Source organism: Silene latifolia, chromosome 1 (genome assembly GCF_048544455.1).
Source record: "Silene latifolia isolate original U9 population chromosome 1, ASM4854445v1, whole genome shotgun sequence".
Classification (NCBI taxonomy): domain Eukaryota; kingdom Viridiplantae; phylum Streptophyta; class Magnoliopsida; order Caryophyllales; family Caryophyllaceae; genus Silene; species Silene latifolia.
This window is the reverse complement of record NC_133526.1, coordinates 15,002,617-15,013,116: the sequence shown is the minus strand read 5'-3', so window position 1 is coordinate 15,013,116 and position 10,500 is coordinate 15,002,617. Positions and strand designations below refer to the sequence as shown.

The following is a 10,500-nucleotide window of genomic DNA, read 5'->3' as shown; positions in this document are numbered from 1 at the left end:
GATGTATCGGCCCCACCGTGCCCTTGTCGATGTGTTTTGGGCTAAAGATAAATGTTAATGTAATTTTATCGACCAAGAGTTCTAAAAGTAGAATCGATTAAAGAGTTAATCCACCGAGTTATATTGATAAGGGATGTATCGGCCCCACCGTGCCCAAGTTAATATGAATTTGGATCTTGGAATCATTTATCATAGTTGGGTAGAGGTCACTATGTAAATGCTATACTTGTTTACAAGTATTAATAAAACGATAAATGTTAAGTTTTCCACTATTCCGTTTTTATATTGTTCTATTTCTTTACCACAATTCATATACGATATCATTTCGATTTTGATACAAATCTCCATTAAAACATCGTAACTAAAGACAAAATTTGAATTTGCTTCTAAAACCTCAAATGAACCATTGCTAAGGATCTCTTGTAAAGAGTATAGATTAAAGTTATTCATTATCAAACAGGTTTTTGATTCTTGACTAACACATCTACTTGCAATGGATTGTTTTTCCATGTACTTAATTTCATTAAGTACATCGAAGCGATAAAATTGTTTTGGTAATTAGTTTTGTCAAGAATTCGTAATTGACCAAAATAACGCAACCACTTCAATGAAAGTTTTTAAGACTAAAACGAACAAATGAAGAGTAATCTTCATAAATTCAATTTTGCTTCTCAAAGCAAAGACTCATTGAAATGAGTGGGAGCATTCTCTTAAACCGTTAAGATGAGGAAGAGGTTCAAGAAGTAAATGGAATTGATACAAGGTAATGTTAAAAGTAAAGTCATTGAGGAATGGCGATACTAAACCTATCAATCCCGACCGATAAAGTTTCCATTGTCTTAAATGTTGGACACGAGAATGGAAACTACCCCAAATTTTTGAAGAATTATCAAGTTAGTTGTGGGACATCTAATGGGATCTTCTTCTTTAAATTGTTTATTTGATTAAACATAAATTTTGCTAGTATTACTTCGTCAATATTAGAAACCAATGGAGGTTTTCATCATTGTACTTGATACATAGGATGATTAGAATATGACGACTAGCAACAATAATATCGAGAGATAGAGTAATTGTGTACTCAATCTAGTTTTTGGATTTAAAGTTGTACTTAATTATGATTATTAAGTGCATAAACTCTAAATAAGAATATAAACTTGTTAAGATACAAAAGAGGTTTTCACCTTTGTGACCCTTTACACCATGATTTGATGTATGGCTAGCCCATCATCAAGGTGATTATATTCTAAACCAAACTAGAATGATATATCATGAAGATGATGTAAGACTCAAATTGGTAACCCAAGATTAAACCTTAAATTTTGGAATGATGAACGCAAAGAGTTATCGAGTACTCTTGAAACCATTAGATTGTTAATGGTATATGCGTATCTTGTATTCAAAGCAAGATGTCTCGTGCCTTTTGGTTAAAAAGGAGATCGAGGTTGTAAATCATCGATCCAAAATAGGTTGATCATTTTCTTTTACCAACGATTTAAGTTGACGCCAATATGTTCACTTAATAAGGTAAATAGAGAAATCTTTGAAGAATTTCAAAGAGTTCAAGGAATCACGATTTAAGTCGTGATGGGATTATCAAAGTGAAGACTTTGATATAAGCCAAAGGAAATGTGATATAGTATCACAAGTTAATCTCTCTTAGCATGCATTATGGAATAATGTGTGATTACACAAGAAATCAAACGCTATTCGATATGGTTTGGATTTCAATCAAGTTACTTTGAGTTACTTGATCCTTTTGGGGATTTTGTCATTTTTGTCTAAATTATTTTTCCACTAAATCGAATCATATGAGATATGAAATGGTAAAAGTACCATGTTTGTAAGTTTTCACAAGAAACAAATGCTCATTTTTCCTTTTTCCATAATCACGAGTACACCGGGTTTGTGGCTCGTGAAGTCTTGTCTTTCGAAATACAAGTTTATTTCTAGAAGACAGAGTGGGAGAAAATTATACAAGAGCCACAAAGAATGTTATGTCGCAAGAAACTGGTCTTTCTTGGCTACATAAAACGTTTTGTGTAAGACGTTGTTTCTTCAAAACCTAGGAGGTTAAAATTCGTCACTTGTTAAAAATGATGAATTCATGCTACTTTGAAGAAAGTAAAGAGCTTATAACTTACAAAAGAAATTGTTTGATTCAAGTTGATTACTTCTAGAAAGTAATGAACATATGACTATACAAGGCTTAGAGCCATGAAAATCCGAAACAAAAGGGCTTGATTAGTGACAAAGAGTTTTGCACTAATAAAGAGATATTTCAAAGCAAGATTGGTTGCAAAGGGTTTTGCACTAATTGAAATGCTTAAGTCTATTTGGATCTTCTTAGGGATTGTGTTTCATTATGAGGTTATGAAATACATAGCAAGTGAATCTAAAACCCACTTCTTCAATAGAAGGAATGTATTCAATACATGTCTTGAGTTTAGTAGATTCTTGCAATCCTAAGATAATGTGAAACTTAAGAGAGGGTCTTAAGTAGGACATCAATGAGTTAGAATCAACATTTTGATCATGTGATAAAACATTTCTCGATAAGTCGAGAAGTTGTGTTTATACATGGAGTTTAGTGGGAGTTACGGAAATTTTAATTAGTCCGATATGTGGATGACATATTGATCATCAAGAATGATTTAAGACTTTCGGAGTATTATAATACATCTTTAATATCCAGATTTATGAAGATAAATCCACATGATATTAGCGTCAGTAAGAAGTCTTATGTTGATAAGATTCATGACTAGTTCAATTAAATTGAACATATTTGATTGATTCCATTTGCTTCCGCTGCCGGATCAATTAAATGAATAATGATGTATAACACTTCATATACTTTGAGTATGATGAATTGTTTTCAAAATCGAATTTAAGTAATCTTTGCCAAGTACGCCATAAAGATTACCCTTAAGTGCATGCAGAAGCATTAAGGAAGTAAAGCAAAGTGTTTATGATGCAATTTTGTGTAAGTGTGTTACACAAGTGACAATTGACAATTGAGGTTGCGCATGGTTTCCGACAAAACCATAATCAAAACACATTAGGATGGTTAAGATACCATTGTGGCTATGATAATTAAGAAGTAGATTTTCTAGAATCGTTCTAGGCAATAAAGAACAATGAGAGATATTTATAACGGAAATTGAGTACACTTGCAATCATGAGATGTGCAAGAGGATGAGTCCCGCATTTGTGAAACCAAAGTGGGAGCTATTCTTAGGCTAAGAGGACCTATGTCTTGATTGGATCTCGACACGTACTCAGAAAGTTTTGTGATGCAAATGTATACACATTACAAAGGAAACCGAATAATGTAGTAAGGTTGAGTAAGGTACAAGAAATTGATAAAACCTACTGACCAAAGCCTTCTCAAAAGGCTAAACATGATGAGTCATGTCATTTCAATTGAATTGAAATGAACAACTACGTACAAGATCAAATCAGATTATAGAACATGGAATAGTAATCAGGCATTGACTATTCATGTGTGATAATCGCATTTGTCGTTCGAGTTTTATTTTAAAACTCTTTTATTATACTTTGTTACATCCAAACGGGTTGTAGTGACAATTGAACCCCGTTAAAGTGAACACGGATTAGCATTGTATTCGCCCATAGTCACTTGTATGAGGTGACGTCTCGAAGTGACTAGAGTGTGATGCGATTGATGGCAAGTTCAAGTGTCATACAGTCATGTGAGATGACTAGTCGATCACATAGGCAGATTGTTAGGAACATTTTGTCGGGCCTTATGACCGCTTATAGAGTTCTGGCAATTTATATAGCCTGGTCGTGGCGAGAGCTGCTATAGTATTCAAATGAGTCGATTCTTTTGACTAAAGACTATTCACCTAAGATGGCTCAGTTTCAGATTAACTTTGATTTGTGTTACTACGACCTTCGTAAATGGGGTCAAATGGGCATATTTTGGGTTATGATGGCTGTGGCTAGTCGAAGGGAATGAGTGCGATAGGAATTGTCCACCCCTTGTCGGGTTGAAACAATATCTCGGGGCCACTCGAGGAGTAATGAATCGAAATGCGTGGCCACGCTCGGAAGGTATCCGAGTGGATAAATCCGGTCAATCGGTTATTCTCCGGATCGAGGAAACCACTCTCGATATGATCACTTGCAAGTACGACCGAAAGACACCTTGCATTGAGTGGGAGATAGTAATAGGACAAGAGAATTGGTGACGCACACTTGTCGAGGACAAGTGGGAGATTGTTGGGAAATGTGTCCTCAACAATAGTGCGATCAAATGATTTAAATATCATTATTAAATCTCATTTTAAAGAATACAATTGGGAAGTAATTTTGTTACTGTCAACTGGTCAACATATATCGGTAATGATTGGTGACTAGGGTTTGACATTCTTTGTCGTGTGACGGTGGTGATCAGTTGACCCCTAGGTCATACCTAAAGGGCAATACTCTTAATTGATTATTTAATTAATCGTATAATGTTGCGAGTTAATTAAATTACTTGAAAATTGACGGACGATTTTGGAAGTATAATTTACGTATCAAATTGAAATGTGATTAAATGAGATACGGTCTGAGTAATCAAATTGTATAATTACTCGGATGAAATAAAATTGTTTAAAGAAACAATCGAAATTGAATGAATTGTTATAAATGCAATCTGTTGTGATTTATAAATTGGTAAAATATTTTGGCACAAGTAATTATGATATTACTAAGTCGATTTTTGTATGTGACGTATTTTTATTAATACGTTGATTTTTAATATGTTAAAAATACATAACATATATATGTGACATATGACATGTTACATATAGACAATTGACAAAAATAATATGGACTCCATATTAGGTATAATGGCCGAAATTATGGAGGGTGATTAGGCTTAAATTATGTTTATATTTTAATAAGAAACATAATGATGAAAAAGCTAATCTAGCCATGCAAGTCTACTCACCTTGTGAAGACCACTATGGGCATGCATTGGCTCCCCAAAAGGGCTCCTCTCCACCGGTTTTGAGGAGGTAATTAGAGAGTTTTTCTCTCTAATTATTCATTCATTCATTCACATCATTTTTGCTAGTGTTAGAAAGATAATATCCTCTCAACATTTGAGTGTAAAATTAGAGAGATAAAATACTCCAAAATACCTTCTCCTACCCGGTTTTAGGAGTTAAAATACCAACTATTTTGGTTCAATTTTTACAAGATTAATATTATACTAGATTCAATAATATTAATTAGATTAAGAGAAAGCCTTGGGTATAAAGCTTGGGGAGAGATCTTGTACTTAGATCTTTGTTCTTCCATAAGGATAAGCTCAAGAACAAGAGAGAAAGGTGATCTCTCTTGTGCCCAATATAGCCGAAATATTGAATGTAAGGACATTATTTCTCTTCTCTTTTATTAATGTTTGCATGCATAAGATCCGTTTTAATTTATGACAAATTAATTTGACATATATGAGTATGTTATAATGTATATAGATCTACATTTCCTTCAATCCCCAACCTTTTACTCACCGAATACGGCATAACACTCACACTAGCCCCTAGATCACATAAGGCTTTGTTGATCGTGGTGTCGCCAATGGTACAATGTATTGAGAAGCTTCCCGGATCTTTGAGTTTTGGAGGTGAACTCCCTTGAAGTATTGCACTACTCACCTTAGTGAAGGCGATAGTCTCAAGCTTCCGGATCGACTTCTTCTTTATGAGGATGTCTTTCATGTATTTTGCATAGGCCGGCACGTGATTGATTAATTCCGTGAAAGGAATTGAGACTTCCAAATTCTTCACAATTTCCATAAATTTTCCAAGTTGGTCATCAAATTTGGGCTTGGCTTGACGACTTGGAAAAGGAAGTCTAATCACAATGGGCTCCTTCTCCTTGACCTTGTCTTCATTTTTCCTTGAAATTTCTTCTTTTGATGGTTCTCCATCCTTGGAGTTTTGCACAATTTCTTCTTTGTCACTAGCTTCCACAACTTCATCCTCAACTTGCTTCTTCGGTGCTTCATACCTTGTACCACTTCTCAAGTGAATGGAACTAACCGTTTCATGTCTTGGGGGATTACTTTGAGGTGGTAATTGCCCCTTTTGTCTTTGTGAGCTTGAAGATGCTAGTTGAGTCAATTGGGTTTCTAACATTTTGGTGTGAGCTAGGATGTTGTTGATGGTGATTTCCTTTGCTTGACTATCCTTTTGCATTTGAGTGAAAAACTCTTGTTGATTCTTTTGCATTTGGAGGACCGCTTTTTGGACATCAAAACCTTGGTCATTTTGTTGATTGTATGGAGTTTGATTTTGGTAACCTTGGTTTTGGTTGTAAAAGGGTCTTTGATTTTGGTTTCTCATGGGAGGTGGGGTGTATGTTGGTTGAGGAATTTGAACATTTTGGCTTCTGTATGAGAGATTTGGATGGAATTTGGTGTTTTCATTGTAATAGTTTGAATAAGGGGTACCACTCTTGTATGCTTGAAAAGCATTCACTTGTTCATTTGTTCCCCTACATTCACTTTGGTCATGTCCCAAAGTTCCACAATTCTCACATATCCCGCTTAGGATTGATGAAGATGCCGTCATGGCATTAACATGATGCTTTGGTGATTTTGAGGCTTCTTCAAGTCTAGCCATAGCCTTTTCAAACTTCAAATTAATGGTATCATTGTGAGCACTAAGTTGAGCACCCAATTGAGTAACGGAGTCTACTTCATGTTTTCCTCCCCTAGTAGCCTTGCGAGGTCTACTATATTGTGAGTTATGGACCGCCATTTTCTCAATTTTGTTCCAAGTTTGATTGTCATCAACTTCGGTGAACATTCCATTTGATCCCATGTTGAGAATGTTCCTTGAATCTTCATATAGACCGTTCCAAAATTGTTGTACCAAGAACCACTCGCTAAGTCCATGATGAGGACATGAGCGACAAATTCCCTTGAATCTCTCCCAAGCTTCATACAAAGATTCCTCATCCCTTTGTTTAAAGCCCGTAATTTGAGCTCTTAGCATGTTAGTCTTTTCCGGTGGATAGAACTTTTTGTAGAAAGCTAGAGCCAATTTCTTCCAAGAATCAATTCCGAGAGTAGCCTTATCAAGGTTTTTCAACCATTGTTTTGCGGTGCCAATTAGAGAAAAAGGAAATAAGACCCATCGAATTTGGTCTTGAGTTACACCGGTTTGAGAAATCGCATCACAATAGTCACAAAAAGTCTCCATATGAGAATGAGGGTCTTCACTAGGCATCCCCCCAAATTGGCTTCTTTCGACTAATTGGATAAATGCGGATTTGGCAATAAAATGTCCGGTTAAGTGTTGTGGTGTGGGAGTACCATTGGGTAGGTTCTCCTCGGTGGGTACAAAGTGTGATGAAAACTTAGGCATTGTGGGTTGATTTTGTGTTGGATTTTGTGTTGGGTTATCCTCACCTTCTCTTGCAAAAGGGTTGATGAACTCAATAGTATTTGGTTGAATAACCTCACTAATACCTCTCAAAGTTCTCCTAGCAAGTCTTCTATTAGTTGTTAAAGTCCTTTCAATTTCGCGATCAAAGGGTAACAAGTCACCTTGTGACCTTCTAGACATGCAAAATATCAAACAACTCGAAAACAATTAGAACAAACGTGTTAAGTGTATTCTTCGATATTTGATTGGAACACAAGAACTTTATTTATGGTACCCCTTACATTGTCCTTTCGATCTTATAGGTTATTCAGATGCGGACTATACTGGGTGTAGCATTGACCGAAAGAGCACCTCCGGAATTGCCACGTTCTTGGGGCCTTGCTTGATTTCGTGGGGCTCAAGAAAACAAAACACGGTTGCTCTTTCAACGGCCGAGAGTGAGTATGTTAGCGCCGCTCATTGTTGCTCTCAACTTCTTTGGGTAAAACAACAACTTCTTGACTTTGGAATTATTTATGACTCCGTTCCCAGAATGTGTGATAATACGAGTGCAATAAAGATTTCTAAAAATCCAATTCAACATTCTAAGACTAAGCATATTAAGATTCGTCATCATTTAATTCGAGACCACGTAGAAAAAGGGAATGTTAAACTTATCTTTTGCAAAACCGAAGATCAAATAGCCGATATATTTACTAAACCACTTGAAAGGAAACAATTTGAGAAGCTTAGACTTGACATTGGGTTAATTAATTGTTCTTAATTTCATGACTATGATTATATTTTTTCTCCTAAATGATTGACTAATTAGGGACATGTTAGTATGATATTGTTCTTTCTCGTGTTTGCATATTGTTCGTTAATCATAAATTGATATCGTCTTTGTGAATTGGTAATCACTCAACCTCATGTCAAGGTCTATGTTTATATGTACACCACTTTGAAATCTTTATATGAATTATTTACATTTCATTTATTGGCCCAACATGCCCTTACCATCCAACATTTATTTGGGCCATTACACATCACAAAATCATGTCCATTTTAAATAAATCAAACCCACCTCCTCAAATCATCCGTCCACCTACCCTGCCAACCATCCATCTCCTTACTTACCCCAACCATTTTACTATGGTAAAAACCTCATTCAATACCCAACTCAAACCTACCCACATGTCAAATCCAACATCACCATCCAAACCTACCAACCCTACCAACAACCTATCCCTCTCTCAATCCGACATGCCTAAACGAAAGGGATCATATGCATTCCCAATCACTCCTGATCCCACTAACACCAATGAACCCGAGAGTCCCCTTGAACCACCACCTATCGCCACCCTTCCACCTTATCATCCTTTACCACCTGAACCGCTGATCTCCTCTATGATTGGCACAAGAACCCGAGGCTCACATCGCAAAAACACTCCCTCAGTAGGATCGTCATCTGCTACTGTCACTATTTTGGATGAGGAAAATGATGAAAACTCCGAGGAGGAAGTGGATCAAAGGGAAAAAGAAGATGTTCCGGCTAAGTCTCAACGAGGGGGTAAAATAAAGAGACAACTTGATCTCCCCGACATTAATGAAGAAGCCGAGGGTGATGATGTGAATGTTGAAAAGGAGGATACTGTTTTGGATAAAGAAAATCCGGATAAAATCGGGTCACCAACAAAATCTGATAAGGGGAAAGGTAAGGAGTCGGGTCTTGATAAGGGAGACAAGGGCGTGGAGCCTAAGAAAAAGAGAGGAAGACTTCAAAAGGGGGTTCCAAAGAAACGAGGGAAACCCATGACAGTGGAAGAATCGAGGAAACCTTTCTTTATTGATCCAAATAATCCCGTCCCCTTGACTTCAAAATGGGACAAGGACACTTTATGGGCTCAAATCGAAGCTTTGGATCTTCCTCCCTCAATTTATCGTCATTGTAAGAGATTAATTTCCAAGGATGTTATCCACTCAACCCGTGTCTATGAGAAAATTTGGCTTAACCGACCCGCTTTCACCAAGGTCCGAGAAATGATAGCTGCTCAACAATGGGAAAGCTTAATCGAGCTTAGGGAACCAGTGTATACTTGTGAGGTTGTTCAATTATATGCTTCCTTACGCGTTGATGAAACCGGAAAAACCCTCACTGCCAAAGTTAATGGTAAGCCCATAGAACTTTCTCAATCTGATTTTTCTGAAACTCTTAACATACCCAACGAAGGATATGACAACCTACCCTCTGATACCTGGCCTGCCCTTGATTATGCCTCACCCATGACCATTGCCAAAACTGTTTTCCCTAAGGCTGTAATTTGTGGTGGAGTCGAGAACACTCAAATCCCTCCTCCTCTCCGCTTAATTTTTAATATGCTATGCCGTACCCTTTACCCTTCCGGTGACCGCACCAAAATTTCAGTTGCCCAACAATACATCATTTACCACATTGCCACACACCGCAAAACAAACCTCCCTGGTCTGATGTTTCGCCGTTTCTCGGCCATGACCACAAAACTTTACAACCCTAAAGACTCTAGTGTTATCCGTCTACCTTATTTTATGTGGGTTTCCAAAGTTCTGAAAGCTAAGGGTGTGTTACTCTCGACAAGTGTGGGTTGTGTGAATTGTTATGATGTGATGAGTGATGGGCAGTTTGGGAAAATGTTAATTCGAATTGGTGATGATGGGTTGCACCCAATAAAGTCTCGGGGCAAGGGTCTTGAATCTGCTTCATCTAGAAAAGGTTCGGGTCCATCTTTGGGAACGGTTCTCAAAGCAGTCCAAGAACTTGGTGCATGGGTTAAGGCGGATTCAGAAAAGAAGGATGTTGTTATGGCTCGTATGGAGGATGCCTTGGCTGGGATTAGTCATCTTGAGAAGATTGTAGATGGGTTGAAAGGTGAAGTTGATATTATCTCTACTCTCCTCCAAGCAAAGGATGATGGTCCCTCCGAGGGAAATTCTGATGATGAGTCTGTTGGAAAAAGTGTCCTCCGACAATAATGCGATCACAACTGTTGATCCTAATGATCACATGCTTAAATCTCATTTTAAGAATACATGTGGGATCACTACTACAAATACAGGCTATAACAACGGTCAAAAACCG

The 10,500-nt window shown here is 37.0% G+C and overlaps 1 non-coding gene across 1 annotated transcript; it reads left to right on the top strand.

The window, feature by feature from the left end:
• The first annotated feature begins 6,906 nt into the window (after positions 1-6,906).
• Positions 6,907-7,013, top strand: LOC141624737 (small nucleolar RNA R71). Its single transcript, XR_012534546.1, has one exon. It is a non-coding gene; the product is annotated as a small nucleolar RNA R71 (small nucleolar RNA).
• The last annotated feature ends 3,487 nt before the right edge of the window (positions 7,014-10,500 follow it).